General features: G+C 34.5%; 1 protein-coding gene across 4 annotated transcripts in view; it reads left to right on the forward strand.

Annotated features, from left to right (window-relative positions):
• B3GALT1 (beta-1,3-galactosyltransferase 1) overlaps positions 1-20,768 on the forward strand; it is a 179,714-nt gene that overhangs the window by 65,206 nt on the left and 93,740 nt on the right. For all 4 annotated transcript variants that reach the window (XM_052675001.1, XM_052675000.1, XM_052675003.1 and 1 more), the window contains one exon: positions 11,667-11,806. The gene's annotated coding sequence lies outside the window, so the exon portion shown is untranslated. The remainder of the gene's footprint in view (positions 1-11,666; positions 11,807-20,768) is intronic.

Here is a 20,768-nt window from a genome sequence, read left to right on the forward strand (position 1 = left end):
GTTAATGGTTAAATGGAATCTCTGTTTTCAGTATGTCATAGAAACAAAATTAATGGCTGATAAAAAATATTGCTGGTTCAGATGTTAAGTTAGAGGGAAATAAAGTTGATTTGCAAAAGATTTTGTGTTTGCAAGCATTAACCTGAATTCATTTTAGTGTACTGTACAGCAGTAAAAGAAGTAGGAGGTCGTCGTTCCTCCCATTCCTAGCTAGATACCTTTATGAGTAGTATATTTTCATTAACTAAGTTCTGAGAAATCTGGGACTTACTAGAATCCCCAAGAATCAACACTTAAAACCTGAGCTTTTTTAGTACTTGTCTAAATCAGAAAAATGACATAAATCCCTTAGGCATCAAATTTGAAAATATTTGAGAAGAGCCTCATGTTTTCAATGTGCAGAGTTAGCACAGGAATGAGCTACAGATATTCCAAAGAGAAGAAATAGCTTTTGTCAGTATGACTTACAGACCAAACTGAAGATACTCTGGGACTTGAAAATAAAACTGAATTTTAGAAACCAGAGGTCTACAGTTTATCTTTCTTGCACAGCTATTAATGGCACTGAACCATGAGTGCATTAGAACTTCATAATGATTGCTCTGATATACAGTAGATTGAGAAAAACAGTGAAAGATCGTAAATAAAATGGCTTGCTTTAAGAACTTAGCGTGAATGGTCAGTGAAAGATCTCCAATAATGTATCTTTCTTCACAGCTTAATGGTATTGGATAATTGCTATGTAATATGCTACAATGTACGGTTTAGTAGCTTAGTGGGTAGTAATGGTGATAGGAGAGCAGCTGGACTAGATAATTTTGTAGGTCCTTTCCAACTTTGTGATTCTATGATTCTACGAATTTATACTTCACACTGAGTCTCAGGCAGCTGGACAACAGCTTTCTTATAAAAATCCAAGACCAAAGCAGCAACTAGTTATACACTCTCATTCTGTTTTATTTTAGGCTTTGAAGGAGTAGTCTGTTGTGTGGTTTTTTTTTGTATTTGCAACGAATCAATTAATATTTGGGTTACTTTATCACTATTGACTGCTGATGTGGCTACAGTGAATCCCAGGACTTCGTGTTTCATTTCTGTTTTTCCATGTGGACTCCACAGATCTGTGCTTTGTAAAAGAAGGAAACATCTAATCGCTATAATAAAGCGGGCTGCCAGCACAACCTTTCTGTGTCTCTTTCTTGAAATGAAACAGTAGTATTGTAGATAGAAATGACCTCTTGGGCTATAATACACTAAAGATTAATGGAACAAAGGACAGAGGGTACAACTGGAACAGCATACAGTATTGAAATAGAAATTTTGTTCAGATGTAGAGGCAGAATAAAAAGAGAAGTACAAATGTGCAGGCAATTAGATGTAGCTCAGGATCTCTGCAAGAATATGATTTGGTTCTGGTTCTCCAAAGTCTAAAACCTCTGTGCCAGTACACAAAGATGACACACGGTTAAGTGCCACAACTGAAATGTCACAAAGGGCTCTTTCCTTTGCAAATCTTTCCCTTGCTAGAGAAGGATGACTGGTTCCCTGTTACGATTTGTGTTCTCCAAGTCATTATGTTTATTTTGTTTTGAGATTCTGAATTATCTCAAGATGTTCTCTAAATGCTAATTTCCTTTTAATAGTATGAAATATCATATTTTGAAACAATGTGACCAAAGGTATGAGATGCCTTAAGACAAGTTTAAGTATTTTTGAAGTCGGAAATAGGCTTCCACGAGGTAAAACCTATTTGGAAATTAATGAGTCAGATTAAGATACAGAATTTGAGATGATGCTAGTCATTTCTGGAAGGAGGTTAACATATATAAGAGCAGAGATGTGTAAGAGTTCATGTATCTACATACTGCAGAGCTTCTGGAATCTGTTGCAGTGGGGTAAAGTCAAATTTTTAGGTAACAGCTAATTTCAGAATTCAAATGCCTAATTTTTTTCCACTTGAAAATGAGTGACTTGATGGAACTTGATTTTGAGTCTGAGGTTTAATTATACTACATATTCCCTCGCTTCATCTTGGGAAAATCAATTACACACTGTTAAGGAATCTGTAGTCATTTCTAATGATCAAATGTCCTTTTTTTTTTTTTTTGTATTTTACAAATTTTCCTTGCACTTGTCATATTAAAACATTTTCTGCTATAAGTATTTAAAGGATCATTTAATGGTGGTACAGCTATGGTAGATAATGGCTATTGAGATTAAACTCTGACAAAATTATTAAACGCAAACTATGAGAAACACGAGAAACACCAGGAAGCATCTTATTTCAAATGAACTGATGGCAACCTAAGGCAGATACAGAATCATAGACATCTCCTTTAGGCATACTCGTGTTAATGCGTTATGTCCTCTAAATGTTACTATATGTTTCAGTGGAATTCATTTCACGTCACGTATTGAATAACTGATTACACCTTTAGAATTAATATCTTGAAACATTTTAATTTGGTTGAGGCTTAGGAGACTGGAAAAAGTGATTTTCCTGCCACAGAGGAGAAATAGTTTGAAGAAACTGTTGGAACTGAAAAAGTTAGTAATCGTTTTGGAACTGAGAATCTGAGACCTGATAATTAGCAGTTTTTTTAAGACATCTGCCTGGGCTTTGTGGCTAAAGACAGGGTGAGGTCTTCTTTCCTGCCAGCCCCTTACAACAATGCAAGTTCTTTTGCAGGTTACCCATGACACGGTTAAGCGTGTCCATCTTGCTGCCCATGTATTACAGAAAAGGTGCAAGTTTACATTTTTGTAAAAGCTCCATGTAAACTTAAAGCATTATCATTAAACATCCTAAACTATTACAAAGCTTATATTTTGTGTGAGCCACAGGGGTAGAAATATTCAGTTTGCTCATGAAGTATTCTTGTCGAAATTTAAAATTTCAATTTGGACAGATATTTTTTCTGCACAGATTTGGAACAGAGTCCCAGGTTTTCAGGCAACAAATATTTACCTTAACGCAGTAACTACTAGTGTATGGGAACTTTGGTTCATGACAAAAGCAATTAATATTTTGCTTTAAATTACATCTTCTTGGAGAATGGAAACCATCTTTGCTGTATCATATGACAACAGTTGAAAAAGTCCTCCACACCTCCTGCCAGCAAGTAAAAGATAATTTTATGTCTGAACAGGAGCATCAGGAAAACTGCAAATGCAACTCAACTTCTGCTTTACTGTCCAAAATCCTGCTTGGTCTTCTCTAGTAGCAATGTATCATGTACAACTTCCCAAATGTTGCCTCTCCATATTAATACAGGGTGGAAGTATGCTTTAGGCAATGGAAGTGACACAAATCATGTAAAGCTCCCTGTGTACAGGCAAAGGGAAAAAACTGGAGAATGGCTAGGAGAACTGCGAGCTGATGCAGCATTCTGGTTTCTCATTAGATAGTGTTATATCTTCCAGTTTGCAATAGAAGGCTAAATCACAAAGCATGTCACAACTCATCGTTAGAGACAGTGGATTTGCTTCACTGGGCAAACTGCAGCCCCTTTTAGTTGTGCCTGTAGTGACATAACAGTTCTAGCCTCCTTTTCTGTAAGATTTGTTTTGGTTTTTCCTCAGCGCTTTGTTGTGAAAGTCTCTGGTTGTTTGGCTGTGCACCTGTGCCAGGATTTGATAACTTTAGAACTCTGGCTTATTTGAGTTTGCACTAGTGACAGGATTTGATAGCTTATTTTGAAGTGGCATGAAGTAGTACCATCTGGTCATTAGCATTTCCAAGGCAAGCCAGGGAAAGGCTGGAGGTCAGCAATGTGTTCTACTTCTGACAAATCTTCATGGACTGTTTTTCTGAGATTGAGTTTACACTTTTATTTCCTCCCATGGAAGCCTACTTATTTTTCATTGATTTCCATTAAAGTAAGAAGAGCAGTGATCCAGAAACAGTTCATGAATTGCATTATCCAGTTTAATTAGAGTGAAAGGAATGTTTTTCCACAGACAGAAGACTCAGCATTCAGTCTAAAATGCTACTTTGGACAGTAGTGGCTGGTTAGCAATGAACTTAAGTCACAGCTTAAGTGCCAATTACTCCTTCCACTTGCAGTATGTTAAGAATGATGGTACATCACATTTTCACTACTTTACCACTTGGTAGTAGATAGTAAAAATGGTTTAGAATTGAGAAATTTAAACAGACATGTCAGAATCAGACCAATAATGATTTTGTTTGTTCAAATTGTTTATGTTTTTGTGCAAGTTTATCAACGAGAGGGCAGCTCAGCATCACCACACTGCTCTCTAACTCCTCCTCCTCAGAAGGACAGGGGAAGAAAACATGATGGAGAAAGAAAAGCTCATGGAAGTTAAGGAGCAGTTTAAGTGAAGGGGAGAAAGCAAAGGCCCTGTGGAAGCAAATACAGGAAAAATTATTCTCTACTTTCCATCACCAAGTGATGTTCAGCCACTTCTTTTGCACAAGAAGATATTTTTTATGTCACATTAGAATACCACTCTTAACTGCTCAGAAGTTCACAGGAACTCTTCACAATTTCTTTGTCAATAAAATAATAATCTATCTTTCTAAATGGAGATGCTTACGTGTGTAATATACAGTGAATGCTTAGTATTCAATTTGGTTTTCTGCTGGTGAGAATTTTTTTTTCTGATACTGTGCGACGTTTTCATAATTTGGAAATAAATCTAGCTTTAAAAAGAAAAACAGTTGATTTACATGGTCATTCTCCATATGAATGATATACATGGAGAATGTGCTTTGGGGTAAAACTATTAAAACTATTCTCTCTTCTCCTTTATGCACTATAATGTATCTGTTTCTGTAGCGATAATTTAAAACTCCTAAATGTTGCTAATGAAATCTTCTGTTATTACAGTTCTGGAAAAGAGCTATTTAAATATAAAGTTTCTGAAATGTATGGCCTAGGGAAATGCTAAAAAGGTGGCACTGAATTCTTTGCATTAGAGGGAGCAATATTAATAAGGAATATTACTTATGTATTCTGCACGTGGGAATTTTTTGTTACTAAATGCTCCCAAGATAGTTCTTTTCTTACATGTGGTGGTATCCTCTGGAGCAGAAAGCTCCAGAATTAGCCAATATTTTCCATCACAAATATATTCTTGTCTTTGTTATTCACTTTACATTTCTACTTCTTCTGTCATCTTCTACCAATATACTAGCCATCTAAATGTAGTGTAAATAAAGCAGATTTGTAAGCAAAACAGGTGCCAGATATACAAATCTGTAACTTCTAATAAGAAGTTTATGGAGTTCTTACTCATTTTGATAGTTCTGCTCTTTTTTTTTTCAAGTACTCATTCAAAGGATGGCTGCACAAGGAGTACAATGATATCTATAGTCTACTACAAAATTAATAACTTGATTTTACTGTCAATGTGCTCTTGTGAAAAAATGTCTTGTTACGCCTTGCAGTTGCACACAGACTCCAGGATATTATAAGTGCCATATATTTTATATATTTAGTTGTAGTGTTTATTTTTTCTTTATATGTGTGTATGCAGTATATTTTATTTATTCAGTTAATTCTCTAGCTTCTGTCTTCACATCCGTCATACTTCCACACAACTGTAATCACCCCCTATTGATTTTGATGAAGGTAGGGCTGGAACCTCCCCGTCTTTTCCAAAGTTTAAAGTAGTCAGATGAGTCACATATCAACAGTTACTCTAAAAGATCAAAATTAATAAACTTTTAGGATTTTCTCATATGCTACAATTCTATATAGTAGCTCTGACTGTTTCATTCTGAACAGAATATTCATTGATGTCTTCTTATTGGATTGGACTGCCCAATCAGTTGTCTAATGCTTCTGGAAAACAGCAACTGATACAACAGATTCTAAGTAGGAAAATGCCACTCTGAATTTTAACAATCTGTTTTCATTGCCAATGAAAAACACAGTGGCTCATTCAAGAGTAATGGACACTGGGCCTGGAGGAGTAAAGATTGGAAAGAATTAACTCATTAGAATCTACTCAAGGATTGAGATTAATTTTTTTCTGACATTAATTCTACTGTACACAATCCATATGGCAAGTATAATGGAAAACAAACAAAAAATAGGATTAGTTTGCGTAAGTTCTTCTAAATATAGAAAACAGATAAAGGCTGTTTTCCTAATTGTTAAAGACACTGTTAAAAGGCAGTGATTAACCAATGCAGTGTGGTGAAAGCAGTATAAACTAGGTTAATCATCCGAAGCTCGTGCAAGCCATGTTAGCCTCTAGTTAGTCTTTTCCCTAAGGTATAAACATAATTTGAATTTCAAAAAAGAGCTTAACAGAACATAGTTCTCTCTTTCCTATTAAATAAGGATTTGGACCATAAGGAAATAAACTTTATCTTTTCAAAATTTCTATTTAATGATGCAGTAAAATCGTAGGGCGTGTATGTATAGACAAACTACCATTTCTAAAGTCAGCTAAACTGTGCAATATAGGCAAAGGCTGCCTAATCCAATGCTGCCTGCATAATACCTTGATGCTGGACCAAAAGAACTAGGTTTTTTTTGCAGTTTGAGGTGTTCTGAGAATACATACAAAAAAATTAGTAATTGATACTGATATTTCTCAAATGCACAGTAATAATTAATGTAAGATGATAGAAGACATTTCAAAATAAAAAGAAATAAAAACGTTTTAAACAAAGAATAAGCCAAAATAATGAGTCAAAGATTAATAAATAACCTCCCACCTTGTAACTGAGCAGTATTTCATAAACTACCTAAAAAGACAGAAACTTCAAACGATATATTTGTGATGATTTTGCAGCTAACAATTACTCTGCTGTACATGTGAACAATATTCAGGGCAAAAGAAAATGTTGCCTGTTGCAACACACAGTAATTAGCAGGTTAGTTGAATACAATGAAAACCATATTAAAGACCATTCCTGACAAGTAATTTCCTATCTCAACATGCAAAATACATAGCATAATCAGTTTTACATCAAACCATTGTATTATGTGGCAACAATTAGCATCAGAATGAAATTATTAATGATACAATGGTATCAGGATCAGTCCACTTTTCATAATAAGGATTGTGAATAGAAATTAAAAGAAAACAATGTGGAAAGTGTAAGCATATTTAATTTTTCAACTGAATTTGAAAAGGCTGAAAGAATAAAAAAATAAGGAACTTCTATTTATTTTTTCATTCGATTAAGCATCAGATGTTAGTTATTATTTCATACGGAAACTGGAGACATGTTGGTTGCGTGTCAGCTACTGAAAAAAATCACACTGTGAACGTAAAAATGCCCGTTCGAAAAGCACAGTTCACTTAAGCATTGTCCACACAAATCTGTGAGAGAAGGTCATACTTTACTGACATGTGGGAGTACTGTAAAGATCCTAATGCCAAGATTGGTGAGAGGAATGCAGTGAATTTATGATACCCTAATTCGACAATGCCCCGTTCTCAGAAATTAACGTCTATAGGACAGTGTTAGAACATGTGGAGTAAATGAGGCTACCTGTTAAAAATGTGCTACAAAGAGGTGGAAAAAATGTTTGTTTTTTCAAGTTATTTTGGTAGGAATTTTAGGTAGAGCCTAAATCCAGTTTCCAGAAAACTTACATTGTTTGGCATAGGACAAAAACATTGACTTTCTCGTCTAGAATTGTCATTGAATTTCAAGGTGTTTCTATTATCTAGATGAACAAGTATTTGACAATCAAAATCTAGTCAATACAAAAGTAAACCCATATAAAAGATATAGCATGCATATAATTTGCATAGTAATGCTATTGAGAAAGGAGGTAAAGACACGAGAGACACTGAGCAATAGTGTGTAGTTAAGTGCAAACTCTGATACTAGCCGGATTACAAAACACTGCAAACATGAATTTGTTTTGTACATGAATTTGTATTTAAGACATGTAATAGGACCAGCTGGACAATCACTTATCACAGGAAAATAACCTTTTTGTCACATAGCAAAACCTGAGATCTTTACCAAGTGTTTAGACAATCTCAGCTGTAAATGAACAGGTGTGTACACACATTCAGTAGCTTTTGGCATGTCTGCATGGCACATACGCAGTGAAAAAGTATTTTTCATTAATTCTATTTGTGCCTCTATGGAACAAAAATTTTCTATACAAATAGGTAGGTACCCAATACAACTCAGAAAAGCAAATCTAGTATAGAATTTTAAGAACTTTTAATTATACAGGTAAGGCATCATCCTTTATGAAATCATTAAGTTTTCAGAATAATTGTTGAAGAGCTGTATCATCTCCATGTTAGAAATTCTTTAAAGATTTCCTTACAACTGTAACTTGTATTATCCCTGAAGTATTTAAGTTAGATAAAAAATATTGATTTTTTTCCTAGCTGAGATTTGAGACCAGTAACCAGAATTATCATCACAAAGTCAAACTAGTCCAGAGAATCAGAAACTACGAGTGCATGAGAAAAGCTTGAATCTAAGATACAGAATAACAAAAGGCTGGATAAAATATTCATAACCGCAGTGATAGAAAATCATCATAGGATTCTTAAAACCAATTAAAACTCTCATTTGCTTTTCTAACCTTTTATTTCGCCTTGATCTGGACTGAAGGGGAAATTCTTCTACCTTAATGAATAGCATTTTCTAGAAGGGAGATCCTGTACTTCTTCTGGTTCTTCTGCTATCTTTTAAGAGATAGTACTGTCCTTGGGGCTTTCAGCCCTAGTGTGGTTACTGTACTCACAAGGACCCTTTCCTAGTGAGCTCAAGTCGCCAGAACTTAACATGCCTTATTCTGTACTTCACAGGATGCAATATGTTACCACTGGTCAGTACTCAAATTCTGTGCGTGCAATAAGAACTGATTGATTTGCTTAGTGAGACAGTGTTGTAGGAGGTAAAGAAACTAGAGCAGATGGAGGGACACCCCTAACTGAATGTTGTTGAATAGTGAAAAAGGTGTAATTGAGGTATAGGCAGCCATTCCAGCATTAACATTTTAACCAATTCAATTTTATATAGAGGTTTTAAAACAGAACCAAGTTACCATGGAAACCAATTGAAGCAGAGACTTAAATTCTAAGACTGTAAATTCTTTTCTAGGCAAAGATAACAAGAATGACAGGTGGGCTGTAAAAGGAAAATGAGTGCAATATAAAGTTAGGCACGATGGTCTGTTTTCTCTTCCAAAAGATGTCCTTTATAGATCTGCTTTATCTCTACTGTTTTCCACAGTTATATATTTATTGTATTTTCAAAGAAACTCCCACCCAAATGTACATTTTGTTTTGTCATAATTCTATTTATAAGGGGATGTAAGCACCCTGGAGAAAAGAGCCAAAGGGCAGGGCACTCCAGTTATTTTTCCAAATTATTATGTCTTGCCAGAATCATCAGGGAGGCAAAGCCATCATTCAGAAAACATATTTGCATAAAGTGCCCTTTGCTGCCAGTGTTTATATTTTGCTCCTGAAATATGCGCTAGGTACATTCATATTGCACAGCCCTCTCTTCGTGCAATATGAAAGATTATAACAAGGGATTCATGTGTTTTAGTGAAGAAATATCCCTTTTCACTTTCTCAAAAATTGTGTACCAATTTGTTGCAATCTGATTCAAAGTCAAAATGATTTGGCATGTTAAATATTTTTCTTCATCCTAAGAGCGATGGTAAGAATAACAGAGAGTAGAGTATACAGCCCCCAGAATTTGATGCCAGAATTTTAAAAAGTAAAATGGGCAGAGAATGAAAAGCAGCAGAGCTTACAGCCTTTGCTCTTGCAGTAGTTAGCTGTTAGCACTGGAAAATGCATGAATATGCAATATCTTTTGAAAACTGTGCCGGATGTTTCTACCTGCTGTGCATAATTTCAGTCTTCTATAATCATTAGAGAAAAACAGTTTTCAGTATAATTTTCTACTGGAATAAAGGAAGGAGAAGGGGCAAATTCATACTTGAACTTATCCTGATACTTTTCTAGCCTGAAGTTTCACTTCTTTGTTCCAGTTCCCAGCTGGAACTGTGTTTGTATATGCTCTCCTGACAAGATCTATAAAACAAATTTCCTCAGGACTTTAGGAGATTTGCTATCACAAGTAGTCATAGTTGGTCCCAGTGCACTAGAATCACAATAGGTAGCCACTTCTCCAGCATGTTTGCTCTAAAGCTAGGTAAATGTAATGGCTAGAGGCTCTAGCCATTGTCAAAAGTAAATGTGCTGCTTACCTTCAGCATCTGCCTTCCTCAGTACAGTGAAAGTGGAGACATGACAGATGGTTCCTGCAAAAAAAAAAATCACAGAAAACATTGTATTTTGTGTATTGCAGGTATTTCCTGGCAAATAACAAACAATCAGCATTTAATATCTTCTCTGTGAAAAGCAGGGCACCTTAATAAAATTTGTTGTGCTCTGTGAAAATGTATGCTAAACATCTTAAAGTTAGGATGTGATTAATCACAGAACTCTGCAATAAATGATACGAATGATCTTTAATCATTATGCTAATGATTACATAGCAAAAGAGAATTCTGATGTTGATGTTTGTTACATGTAAAGCCTTTTTGTAATAACAGTGGGAATTGTGGGACCAAATTGCTCTTATCAACCTATCTAAGGTCATCTTTGATGCTGGGCTCTGCCCACTTTATCTCTGTGTCTTCAAGCCTCAGAAGGCTGCCAGTCCACGCCCTCTGGCAGGCAGGCTTACACAGAGTCTCATGCAGTCTTTCAGATGGAATGACAACTATTTTTATCATTTAAAGGAAGCTATCTTAGGTATTTCTGTACTTTCTGTCTTTGTGTAGACAACATCTGTTGTCCTTTTCAAGCAAATAGGTTCCCTGTGAATATAGAAATTATTTTAAAGATAAGCTTTTCATTTTACAAGATACGTCCTAAGAGTCTGCACTTAAATTCAATTAAAATTCTGTGGCACCCTTGTATATGCTCACATTTCAGTTTTTATTAAACATCCCAGGGGAGTTAATTATTTTTGGTATTTTTATGACAAAAATGTCATTTCAAGTATTTGTGATCAAATTCCCCATAATGGTGTTTATAACTATCTTGGATTTAATTAAGGAATTCAGAGGATTAGAAATTGGTGAATGCTGGGAATAGCAAAGTTCATAAAATAGAACAATGCAATCTTTATTTATAAACTCTTGATGGTCTGATTGTCCATTCAGAAACAAAGACGGGGAAAAGAGATATAAAAGATGGAGCAATTGTTAGGAATTAGGGAAAAGTCAGGAAATAAGTTCTAGGAAAAAAAGAAAATAATGGTAAAAGAAAGTAAACAGAGTAAGAATAATTCCTGCAATTGTGACCAGAATTAAGAGGTGCCTTGGATAAGACACCTTGTTTTAAACTTCCAGAGTAGGCTTAAAAGTAAACACATAAATGCTCTGAAGGTGTTTCTTGTACTTCCAAAGAACAACTTGCCAGATATTTATAATATATCTATGCATTCTTGTTGCCACGTTTTCAAAAAAAAAAAAAAAAAGAAACATTAACAGATTCTGTGCATGAATTTAAGTTACAAGCAATGCAGAAATTTGGCAGTATTCACATGTACAAACATTATTACTTCAGAACGTGACCCAAGTTTCTCTTTGCTTTATCTCTGTTTTTACGGAAAACAGAAGAGCAGTAAAAATAAGTCTTTCATTTACCAGTACGTAACTCATGGATATTTGTCAATGCAGGTTTCTCAATATGCAGTCTGCACTGGTTTAATATGTGACAAGGAGACAAGCAATCCATTGAGAATGGCAGTGGATAAGATGCAGATAAGCAAGAAAGAGAAATTAAGGATGAAAAGACAGAGCAGTTTGTGAAAATTCAGGTAAGGAACTCAGGTGATTCTCTATAAAGTATAAATTGTACAAATTACTTGAAATAGTTTTTGCTTATTTTCCTTTCTAGTATTTCTGAGAGTTACTGCTATATGTATCCATGGATATATGTATAAATACACACGCATACCCTTCTTACACCCACTCAAACAATTAATTTCCTTTTTGAGACAAATTGCCATTACACTCCATGCAAATACTTACTATCCTGGTATTTGACATTTTTTAATAAAATCCTTTTACCATATTCCATTTTACTTTGTTTAAATAAAACATGTTACAATTTGATACAGAAAGACAAACAAGTAATATTTGTACAAAAAAGAGAGTTGTGCTGTGTGTCATAATTGTTTCTCAACCACGCAGCTCCAAGTTCTAAAACCTTAACTTACGCTATCCTAGTACAGATTTTTTTGGGCATTACATAAGACACTGAAACAAAGCAACCACATTCCAAACTATCTCTACCTTCTTACACTGATGGCACAGAAAGTGTTCATTTAGAGCTTTTGCTTAGTTCTCAAGCATGACTGAAGGAAAGTAAAAATATATTTACCAAGGAGCAAAGCTGCACAAACAGTGAACAACAATTCATCCTTTGCTCTTCTATTCCCCTTACTGTGGGGAAAAGTTGCTTTGCCACTTGTCATGACACAGTGGTAGAAATAAATGTGATGGAGAAAGTACATTGTCTTTACAACAAGGCAGGAAGGAAACTACGGGAACCGTAGCTACACAAGGCCTCTCAGCTGCTTGTGACAGAAATGCTCTCTTAACTTTTTCAATATAGCTTATTTCCAGAATGAACTGAAATTACATTTGCCACAAATGTAAGATGAAATGGTATACTCACAACTAAGCACTACATATCCATCATTTGCCTATCTATTTTATCTGCACCTCTCCCTCCTGCTTACAAAACTAAAGCCAATGAGAGATGAACCAACACGTCAGCTATTAATACATGGTTTACTTACAGGGCTTCACATTCCCAAGTGACATCAGCTTATCACACGTGTTGAGTACATCCACTAAATACAAGTCCTTGTTGAGTTTGGCCCTTTGGGAGAATTGCTTTAGCCTACCTACAATGCCTATGACAATGCTTATGTTTCACTTCCGTAGAACTACACCTAATGCCTTCGGACAGCACTGTTTAAAAGTGCAACAGTGCTACCTAAATAACACATCCTGTGATCCTCAGGAACTCTACATTATTACTGTTGCATCACAGCAATCACATATGGCACGCTTCATGATTTTGCAAATATTTTGTTGATGCTAAAATACTGCACTTTTTGCAGGTTGATAAGATTACCACACATTAAGACATTCTGCCACTTCCTTTGTAAGCTGTTGATTCCCAGAAAATGGCAGCTGCTGCACTTTTGTTAAAAAAAATTAAAAGGTTCAGAGTATCGGCAAGGATGCCGGTAATGGGAGAAGCAGCTTCACACAGTTGGAGTTTTTAGGTGATGCAATATGCATCAGTTACAAACTCGGGAATGTCATATTGTAAAATGTACATGATAGAAGACACTGTCTGGTATTTCAACTGATTCCATTTGCCATATGGCATGTTATTATTTTGTGTTACCTTGGGGAATGTGCTAGAAAGGAGAAGAAAACAGAACACTCCCAAGGTATACGGAATACAAAGTTAATTATAGCAATAGGGTCCATAACTGAAATGGGGATGGAACTAAATACGAGAACTGAATGTGTTCTGTACTGCTCTCAAGCTTCTGAAAAGTAATAAACTCCTATTAGGAATGTTTAAACAGGAAAAAAAAATCCAGCTACCATATATACAAGTCTACGGACAGTTTCAGAACGTTGACTCAGAAGTCAGTAAATGCCATGTGCAGTGGTATCCACGTTACCTTAATACAGTTTTACATCAGATTTCCTGGGGTAGGCTGAATAAAACATTAGATCACTAGTCTTTAAAAATGACATTCCATATGCACAGCTATAATAAAATCATCAAGTGAATGATTAGAACATTGATTGGGGGGTAATATTTGCTGAAAACAATCAAAAGAATACTAAACTACATAACTGTGACAACCCGATATCAGGACAAGCAAGTACTCTCAGGGCCTAAAAGATTCCCAAACAAAATCTCCAGACCCCACATTTAGAAAGGCAAAAAATATTTTAGAAGTTAGAAGAAAATTGTTACCGATGTATCCAAAATATATACAATATTTCAGAAAAGTAGGTGCAATAAAAAGTTACTTGGCAACATTTGCCTGTAAATTCAACTCTTGCCAAGCCAGTAATTTGAGCTTTACCCCTTCCACCCTCAAGGGCCATCTTTGGAGGTGCAGTCTGAAGCAAATTCCAAGGTCATATTATTTTCTGCAAGCTATTTTTCAGTCATTATTAAAACAGTAAAAGACAGATTTTACATTACCAAATAATGAAAATATACAGGCTTGCAGGTTTTTTTGAATAGTTTGGCTCTAAACACCATACGCCATTAAATGAGGCATTTCAAGATCTGTTACAGGAGCAGAATATTTTTAAATTGTTTATGCTAACTGTGCAATACTTGAGATGGCATCTTCAAAGCCATCACCTATTCAAATGTTCAGAATAAGAAGCCAAAATACAGAAGAGTTCCTTTTAGCTAGATCTTTAATAGGAATAAAATGGACAAATTCTAATAACTCCCAGTATTTCTTATTATTTATTTTGATTTCCTGCAAGTTTTACCAGCTATTAGAATGATAACTTTTTAAATCAGTCATCTGAAAGATTCAATGTCATTTAAAGGTATCACAACCTCCCCGTTTAATAAATAGTGGACCAGGATTATATTGCTCTCGTAAGCTTCTCTCTCTCTGTACTACTTAGCAAAACCCACAGAAAAACAGTTTACCAGTCTTGAGGTTTCTGCACTGTTTGCTCTGTAAGGTTTATGCTATGCTGTAACCACGTGCAGCCTGGTGCTGGCAGGAGAGGCTGTGCTGCAATTGCTGTGCAAATTAGTGCATACATTTTCACTCCTCAGCTAATGCTAACACCAACTAAAGATACTTTTTCCACTGTGTTATTAAAACCTTTGAAATTTTCACACATTTTGACCTGAGTACCATTCATGCTTATTCCATACATAATCTGTTTCAGCCACCAGAACAGGTTGATATAAAAATGACTGATGTTAGGAACTGAGAGTTAATAGTCAGAGAGAAATAAGATAGGGATGGATGAAAGGATGGATGGATGGAATAAAGGGAGAGAAGGAGGGAGGGAGAGAGAGAGGGAAGCAGAAATCAGTTATCACTGTTCAAAGGTGTTTGTCCCTGTTAACAGGAATCTTGAGTATGTGTTAACTGACAGCTCAGGTTGGAAGACTCTACCTTGTAAACATACTTACTGAATTTGCAAATATTTGTCTACCAGTATATTCTTTAAAGGACAGCTATGCTATATTACAAGACGAGAGTAACGTCTGTGTATTTTTTTCTATTTTTGGAATGTATTAAATCCCATAATAATGCAAGATAATTAGTGTTTTAGCAGAATTTCTGTTTATCTTAGCTTAACAAACTAAGAATTTTATTTCTGCTATTCTGATAAAACTGTTACCTTAACAACAAGCATAAATGAATGTGTTATTTCATGATACATTTTTGTGTAGGAGTTTTAAGCTGGTAATGGAAAATTTCTTAGAAATAATTAGAAATTTCCTCTGAAAAAAAAAAAACAACCTTAAAAAGTTTAATTAAATGTCAGGCATTTAAAGTAAATATGAATTCTTCAATTCAAGATCTTTCCACAGCAAGGTAACTATTACTACTATTGTTTTTTAATGAACCAACTCACTGTTAAGTTTCACAAGAAAAACTTAGGAATTCATCAAGAATTCCTGAAAGGAAGAGCTTTCCTGTAGTGAATGGAAGTGTTCAAATCAAGGAAAGAATTACATTCCAAAGTATTCTCACCACATACAAACATTTTTCTCCTGGCTCAATTCACTTAGGCAGTTCATTTCAGCATTTATGACAGTATTATGGGACAATGCTGTTTAATATTTTATTAATAATTATTATTAAATATGTACACTTTCAAAGTCTTCAATTAGTTTAAGAAAATGCAGACGTGCAAGAAATGTTCAATTACAGTCAGCGGGAAAACCATGAGTAAACTATTTTTATTTTAGTATTTAAAAATTGTAACACTGGTTATATAAAATGAAACAATAAAATTGGTAATATGGCCAACCTCTCACTTCTAAAGGCATCAGTATACTCAATTTCACAAATACACTTGAAACTTGAAAAAATGCAACTGCCCTGTGTTCTAGAGGTGCCTAAGATCTAGCTAAATACAATTCCTGTATCTATTTTTAGAGTTCTTTTCATTTGTATCCAAGTGTCAATTCTCATATGTTTCTTCCATAAAGATGCTCTGGTGAATATTTGCAGTACATTATGAACAGATGTTCTGTTTATTCATGTTAAAGGACTTGTATCTTTGAAGGTTTATGAGGAGTGGATGAAACCATTAGTGAACAACACAGTACAATAAATTGTTTAGGATTTCGCTGCTTTTTCAAAATGAAGTTATTCTAGAATGTAGACTGGTGTTTTCACACTACTCTAAATTTGAGTCTTTTTATGGCGTCAAATAGCTGCTAAGTGGCTTACGGTAACAGTTGGCTAAGAGTCATGTACTGAGCTGTCAACAAGAACCATATTTACTGTAGTAAATTCCAGAAAAAAAACACACACAACATTATTTGAGAACAAAGACCATGACATGCCCTCAGTGACCCAACAGTGTTATTCCCAAAATCAGGAATTTTCAGTGCTGTACTTAGCAGATCAGTTTTGCAAACACGGCTTTCTAATTACGTTGCCTGAATTACATATTTGGCCAAGCAAATTGCTAGTAATTGTTTGCTATCCTTTTATTCCCAAAGATGCTTGTGTATGTTTTTAATGTACAGTGTAGATTCTCAAAAATAGAAAAATATTTGAAGCAAACAACAGCATCTGAAAAGAGAACAAGATTAAAAGTGCTTAATGACATGTTCTTTCTGAGTTCCTTTTATTCAAATGCTCAGTACCACAATAAAGGCTCTACCAAAATTATTTATACCTTCAACTCCAAGAACCCTTCACTACTGCTCAATCTTGCTTGCTAAAAGTAACATTAACTGGCTTCCTGGAACAGACTAGTGAACTACACGCTCAGATGATGATTATAATTTCTTATTTTTAAAGCCATGTGTCTGCAATAACATCATGCTAGTAACAAGTGATGTTATAAATTGCACTTAACTGTGTAGAAATAAACCCACAAGGTATCTAAGTCTTCACAAAACAGAATGACGCATGAGAGCTTTTTTAAATTGAAAAATGTAACAAGACTGAACATCGTGTTTAGAATGAAAATAGCACTTTTGTGATTTCTTGCTTAACCCACAAAAGGATTATCTGATTTCTATGAAATGAGTTAAAATGTGATATATATTCCTTTTTGCTGTTTGGAATATTATCGATTTTTTTTAATATTTTTTTTTGACATCACAGATGACAGCAAGTGTGATTAATTGCTGCTGATAATTGGAGCTTCATTCCAGTGCTTATTGCTTGTCAGTAACAATTAATAGCTCCCACAAAAGCCTCATTCATTTCACAATATTAAAGAATGATGACTTGTGGGAATTATGCTAAACTAGCACTTTCAATTAGATTTCAGATTTTTTATTACATTGAATAACAGTTTATGGTTTTATAATAGTGGTGGTTTATTGTTGTATGGTAATCACTCTAATTACATGTGGTTTATCTGGAGAATTGTGATTTTTAGTCATTTTATAAGAAACAGTCAATTACTTGTTATCACTTCTTTGAAAGTATAGAGATTGTTGGTATTTACTTGTAAAGATTATTTGGAACACTGATTGCATATACTTTGTTCCAGTTTTTGAAGGGCAGGATGCTACTGTTAAGGGATGCAAAGGTTTCACTTCCTCAGTATCAAGTACCAATTGGTATGGCAAGTGGCATGGCCACCCACTTACAATTCTTCTGCTTACAGCTGGGCTGGGCTGTAAGTATAAGGCGGTGACTGTCGCATCTGATCACTTCCAGAATTATGGGAAGAGACAAGGGGAATTCTTCAATAAAAAGAAAAATATTGATTTTGGAAACTCACTGAGATCTGTCTTCAATTTTGCCCATTTCCCCAATAAATAAGTTTCGATAGAAGGAAAACAGACAAAAACAAACAAAACACACAAACAAACAAACACAACGACAGAAAGGGAGGGAGTCAAAGAACAGCATGCACAAGCACACAAGGGAAAGAGAAAAGTGAGGTGTAAGATAAACTATGATAAAGGCCACTGGTAACATGTAATCCAAACTGAACTGGGACCAAACAGTGAGGAGAATTTGAAGTGAGATTGGAGAGACAACAATTATTTCCTCTGGCATTAAGCTTAATAAAGCAAATTCAAGTATTTTCATTGAGATGGTAGGAAGCTCTGAAACTTAACATACCCATAAGATAAAACTTGAGAATATATGAATATATGTATACTAATAAAAATTCTGGCCCTCAGGAAGACAGCATGCATCTATCATTGACATCTACATTGTCAGGATCTGAGTCATGGATCACATAATACAGTTCAATGAAGAGTGAAAAAAAGAAGAATATGGAGCTTTAAAAAGTTAAGTTCTAAAATTGCATAGCATATGCTTATTTCACTTGCATAAGTGCTTTTGCCTAGGTCTTCATGACTTCAATTTTTTATGTAGTTATATAATACAATTTCTATGAGGACTCTCCGAATTATCATTTGTTCTGACTTGTCTTTTATTTGAATATGATTTTTAAATTTAATAATTTTAAATATTTTTCTAATTCAATTTTAAGTATATATATTATTTAATGAATCTCCCAAATAAAGAAAATTCCAGCAATTCAATCTTGTATCTTACTTCCAGAAAATTAAATTACACCGGTGTAGAACAAGGTAAGAATCTATCCCATGAAGCACTGAATTGTTTTAGTAGTTAGTTTCATTAAAAAGGCAACAATAAAAATGGCTGTGATAATTCTAAGGAAATTGCAAGTCAAAACTGCAGCTCATTGTACAGACCGTGAATTCATTCTCCCTTCTGTAATGATCCTTTCAATGCCAGACTCTGATTGAAGTCAATGAGAACAGGAGCAAGACTTTTCTTATTTTTGTTTTACTTTGTGCAAGTTTGCAAAAGCAGAAAATCACTGCTGGTAATACAGGATATGCTAGTTCATTTCACTGGAAAAATCATAATCCAAAAGTTTGGATGATATATAAGCCTTCTTGAATTATTTTAAACCTGGTCTTTAGACCATCTGTTCAAGAATATTTTTCCTACGGTTTCATGATACCGTTATTAGTTATATAGTAAGATGTTTTATGCTAGCACCTAAAGGCTCTAATTAGCATTTGTTCTACTCTGGCAGGTGTTGTGCAGACTATGCTGAAATTAAATGCAAAATAATCTGGGACTAAATATAAGAAATAACTATTTTTGCAATTCCCAAGATAAATTTGGGCTAAGTGCAAGTTAGGTTTTTTAGGTTCTAATTACAAATGTATATTTTGAAAATATACAATAAAGCAACAACAAAAATATGACATTTAGTAAATTCACAATTAAGATATTTAAAACACGATTAAAGAGATAAAAGTATATAAAATGTATGTCAGGAATCTGATAGAAAAGAACAACAGGTTTGAACAAATGCAATTCCATTTTCGTGTTCTTTGATCTAATCTAATAAAACCTTAATCTTAATCTTAATCTTAATCTTAATCTTAATCTCTGTCCTATTGAAGGACACAAAGTCAGGCAATGCAGTCCTCTTCATCCAACTCTAATCTCTTACTCAGACAAATCACTTTTATTCCCTGGTAATTCTCAGATTTGATATCACAAACAAAAAGAGCTACACAATATATTTCCTATCCTCAAAACTGAATTCCTTGGCTGAAGGCTACTCATTCTATGATTAAATAATTTATTTTGCAAGAGGAAAATGAAGATTTTTCTTCTTTATTTTGTAAATATTTAAACACTGAGCTTTTACTTCTTTTCCCCAGAATCCACACTTCTCATTCCTTCTTTGACATTCTAGGTAATTTTTTTTTTATCAGCTATGGTAAAGTCCACTGTGCTACTCAATATCTTGAAACTACAGTGACATTCAGGCTTTCCTGAAAGAGGTACCTTTTTACTTGCACTCTACATTCAATTCCATTCAGCTACAATACAGTAAAATTAAACAATAAACCACGAAGTTAACAATAGATTACCTTTTGTAAACATACGTAAAGGTAACGGCGCTTGAAGTTAGTCAGAGCAGTAGTTGCTTAGCATTTAAGATGAGATATTACTCAGACTCTGCTACCAAAGCTCTCTTAAATTTAAGATCCTAAAAAATGGCAGTTTCCTAATTTTCTGCAGCACATTACCATTATGAATGTATGAAAGCATTTATAGTTTCTTACATCAATTCAATAATAAATCAATAAATTGATTCAGTGAATCATTTTTTGAGGTAACCTTCAAAAATACATAGAAAGAAAGCAACCTATTTGCTGTCAGCATCTGAGACAGTACCCTAACTGGTATTCAGTGGTACAGAAGATGCCTCTATAGTCGTGTTATAGTTGCTTAATGAGGTCTGTTTAAAAGAGGTATTATTACTGGAGCTTGATGCATTAGAAGGGTACTTGTCATTATGAGTGAAAGTTTCAAACTGAAAATTCAGTTTCTTATGCCAGAGCATCTACATTCACATCACTGCTATGCTTATCAGGTGCACGGATTTCAGGCATTTGCCTTCTCTGCCTTGTCCCTCTTACCTTCTATAACTTATGTTTAATAAGCAGGGAAAAGCTCCTCAGAGCTTTACTACCAGGAGATAATTGTTCCT

Source organism: Tympanuchus pallidicinctus, unplaced genomic scaffold (assembly GCF_026119805.1).
Source record: "Tympanuchus pallidicinctus isolate F22 unplaced genomic scaffold, pur_lepc_1.0 scaffold15, whole genome shotgun sequence".
NCBI lineage: Eukaryota > Metazoa > Chordata > Aves > Galliformes > Phasianidae > Tympanuchus > Tympanuchus pallidicinctus.